This window comes from Trachymyrmex septentrionalis, unplaced genomic scaffold, assembly GCF_001594115.1.
Source record: "Trachymyrmex septentrionalis isolate Tsep2-gDNA-1 unplaced genomic scaffold, Tsep1.0 scaffold20, whole genome shotgun sequence".
Taxonomy (NCBI): domain Eukaryota; kingdom Metazoa; phylum Arthropoda; class Insecta; order Hymenoptera; family Formicidae; genus Trachymyrmex; species Trachymyrmex septentrionalis.
In genome coordinates this window covers 5,507,027-5,511,168 of record NW_017305180.1, presented here as the reverse complement: position 1 = coordinate 5,511,168, position 4,142 = coordinate 5,507,027, and the positions used below count along the sequence as shown (strand labels likewise).

The 4,142-nt window shown below is 34.2% G+C and overlaps 1 protein-coding gene across 1 annotated transcript in view; it reads left to right on the top strand.

Annotated features, from left to right (window-relative positions):
- The first annotated feature begins 497 nt into the window (after positions 1 to 497).
- The window catches only part of LOC108747875 (tumor necrosis factor receptor superfamily member wengen), a 25,649-nt gene continuing 22,004 nt past the window's right edge, over positions 498 to 4,142 (top strand). Inside the window, exon 1 of the mRNA XM_018485765.1 lies at positions 498 to 938. The gene's annotated coding sequence lies outside the window, so the exon portion shown is untranslated. The remainder of the gene's footprint in view (positions 939 to 4,142) is intronic.

Sequence of the window (4,142 nt, the reverse complement as noted above, 5' to 3'; positions counted from 1 at the left end):
TATATATATATATATACTTTTATTATACGTATTGATAAACAATAAAATGAATTTGAAGTACGTGTAATAATTTATCTTAATAAAATTTATAAGTAACAAAAGGAATTTTTATTTATAATTCAAGTATTCATTGCGACGCTTATTAAAACTACATTTATCCCAAAAAATTTTCTCTCAACTACGTAACAATTCTTGCAACTGTAAAGAGAAAGAGTGAGAAAGAAAGAGAGCAAGCGAAGGCGAAGTTCTCTCGGTCGTCTAATAAATCACAGAGGGGCCCTAGATCGCGGGCCTAGGCAATAAAACGTCCCTGCATCTCTCGATATCCTTCTCTTCACCTTCCTCTGCCTCTCTTTTTCCCTCCTGCTTCATCTCTTTCCATCACTCACGAGCGAAACGCTCCCTCTCTTTCTCTCCCGTCCGTCCGTCCGTCCGTCCGACTCGCCGCGATTAGGTCGTGGGCGGAAATCAGTCTGTATAACTAGTCGCGTCGCGACCGCGCGATGGTACGCACGTTTTCCTGTGTATTGCGTGCGTTCGATGTATCGCGGTGAGAAACTCCGATGCTCCGTTTTACCCCTGGCGATATCGTCTCGCCTTCGTCGTCGTTATTTATCGAGAAGTGACAGCGCGACGGCGTCGCGACGCTCACGCGTTTCCATCGTTTCCATTATTTCGGTTCCTTTCCTTCTCTCCTCTCCCTCGTTGCTTCCGGTCGGAAAATCGGGTGGTTCGCCAACAAACGTCGGTTATTGACACAGAGTGACCATCTCCGGTGGTCCACGCGCGATGCAGTGACGATACGCGAGATATTGTCATTTTTTGGGGCTGCAACGACGCGTCCTTCCCCTTCTTATTCTCCTTTACCTTCTCTTCCTCTTCGTCGGCTACGTCGCCTCGGATTACATCATGACAAATACGACACCACCGAAGGCAGCGTGAGTATGTAGCCGTGCTAGCTAACGCGCGACGATGATGTTGATCTAATTTGATCGGTGCGACAAATCGCGGGTACTGTCGCGAGGAAAAATGTGTCGCGTATATATATACGATATATCCGACATTTCATACATATAAAATCTAAAATTTTATCTTCCAACCCTATGGTAAAAAAAAAGAAAATTGGAGTACTCGATACGAACTTGCGTTACCGAGGAACGATAAAATTTTTCGTTGTAAGTTTTTTTTTTATTTTTGTCGTATTCTTTGAAGATTTCAGTATTAATACAATACTTTTAGTATTCTGATTAAATAGATTATACTGTTTATATCCAAAGTTCTAACTAATCGTCAAGTATTGTTTATAGCATTTAATTAACAAAATATATAAGTCTTACATTTTCCTTTTCATTGATTTGAATATTTGATTTTCTCTTACACTGTAAATGTGTCATATAAGTCATATTTTACATTAAATAATATGTTGTATAAATTCATATGTTAAATGACATAATATTTTATTGCAAATCGTATAATTATATAATATTGTATAAAAGCTGAAACGCGTAACGATCGTAAATAAAACGCGTGATTCGCGATACTGCACGCGGGTCAGAGATGCGTCCCCGAACGATATCCGATATAATAAAATATTATGTCATTTACATGAATTATATGAATTTATACAGCATATTATTTAATGTAAAATATGACTTATATGACACATTTAAAATGTAACAGAAAATCAAATATTCAAATCAATTAAAAGGGAAATGTAAGACTTATATATTTTGTTATTTAAATGCTATAAACAGTACTTGATGATTAGTTCGAATTTCGGATAAACAGTATAATCTATTTAATCAGAATACTAAAAATATTGTATTAATACTGAAATCTTCAAAGAAACGTCACATCCAAGCCCACGCGCGCGGGATATCAACGCGTGGCGGTTGAAAACAGGTGCGACGACACGCTCACGAGATGATACATCGCGTGCTAAACTCGCTATTTGCACTCAACGTAAACAAAACGATCAATTTCTGATGAAAAAACAATAACTGGTGGATCCAAGGGGAGCCATAATCCCCTCTTCGAGTCTCTTTTTTTTTTTTAAATATCTATAAGAAAATGTTATATATACTTTTAATATTTCTAAAGTGTTTAATCACAATTTTAATATTTCAAAAATATTTTTTAATTTAAGAAACTTCTATAGATATAAAACAGATTCTATTATATTATTCCCTTTTTTCATATTTCGATATGATTTTAAATTTTAATTAAAACGTTTTATATAGATTATACTATATTAAAAAAAAATACTTTTTCGATGTAATCATTTAAATAATAATTTAATATTCTGTCTTTTCATATTTAAAGAAATTTTACTTGCGGCCCCTCCCTTGACAAATTTCTGGATCCGCTTCACATTTCCGATCGATTTCGACGACGGTATATAAAACACGGCCGGGATCCTCGCGCTAAAGTGGATCTATTTTTTCGATGTTTATTGAAGATCTCGCTTGAAAATAAACCGCTGGACCGGCCGATACTCGTCGTAAAGCCAGAGGCAAAGACTGCCGCTTCGTCCTTGCCATTCGCCATCTTGCACGATTACTTCGTTAAACTTGTACCGCGGATACTCCAACTTATTTTCATTATGCCTCGGAGAATAACTTGGGGCTAACAACTCGACCTCAGTACCAAATTTTTCGGTTAAACTTTTAATTAGAATTTAATTAGATCTCTTCATTTTTTTTCCTCTTTTTTCCAAAATTTTGATTGACTTATTAAAATATTTGTTTATCATCATGTCTAATAAATATTATATTTGTTTACATAATTATATTAAATTATATTTATAATTATAACTATATATGCTACATGAATTTTAATTTCTTTTATTATATATAAATTATATATTAAATTAAATATACAACTTAAAGTATATTATATTTTTAGTATATTTACACATCTCAATAACAATAATTATAGTAGGACTCTCGAATTTTAAAACAGTAACAAAAAAATAACTATAATAGGCTAATGAGAGTCAGCATCGATAAACAACGCAATTATTTAGTGAACAATCAGAAATTGGATTGATGTCTTCTTTATTTTGAACGTTTCGATTTTTTTTTTTAAAGATAAGCAAATAACTACCGATTGAAAAATTTTTCATAGAAATACACAGCATGAAAAAAATTGATACAATGCATATTTCGCTTTTAAGAAGTTTTTTAAAAAATTGATTATGATTAATGTGATGCAAAGTCCTTGTTTTTCGTCACGTGATCGTTACGACAAGCGGTTCAAACGATCCCTCGTCGCATTACTTAAACACACATTTATACATTCTCACATCGGCACGGTCGTGTAACGGCCTTTTGTCGCCATCGGCGCGGACATGTCCGCGAAGTATTTAGGTTTCCCGCGTTGTGCGAGCCACGTCCTCGTATCACGGCAGTCACGTCAATGAGTTCCTCGAAAGCACCGTCGAATCGTGCCTCTTCACCACCAAAGATCGTAGATAAACCCGTATACGAACGTCCCGTTCCGATACACCCACTGTAAAGACAAAAGTAGAAATTAAAAACATCACTGGAAACGTTAATGATTGATCGATGAATCTCGACAGTTTCCTTGATGGCATTAAATGGACAATAATGAGAATTTATCAATCTTTTTCGGAAAATTCTCAAAAAACTCATCTGTGTTTTCTCGATGTTTACCGATTTAAAATATTTGTTTGGGAATCTCTTGAAATGGTTCACCGTAGCATTTATTTATTTATAAGAAGACCGTCTATAAATATAAATCATAGATAATAGATTTCGAAAGATTTTTCGCAATACATTATTCGCAGAATTAAAATCTTTATTAATATCAAATTATTAATATTCTTATAAAAATACTTATTAGCATCAAAAATTATTAAATTGCTTATTAATTCAATAAGTGATATTGATTTTGCTCTGATTTTGCTCATAATTGCGTTTCAAGACCCGATAAAGATTTCGGCGCGCGTTTTACGGAATTATAGATATGTATGTAACTTCACACACAAATGTTTAAACATTAATATACGCTTTGATCGAGTATAGGATTTCTCTTTAATTAGATTAATATTCTCATCCAAAGTGAAGAGGGCTCAAACTGGTAGCCGGAACTTGTTACTTGTAATGTATTAGTTTATAGTT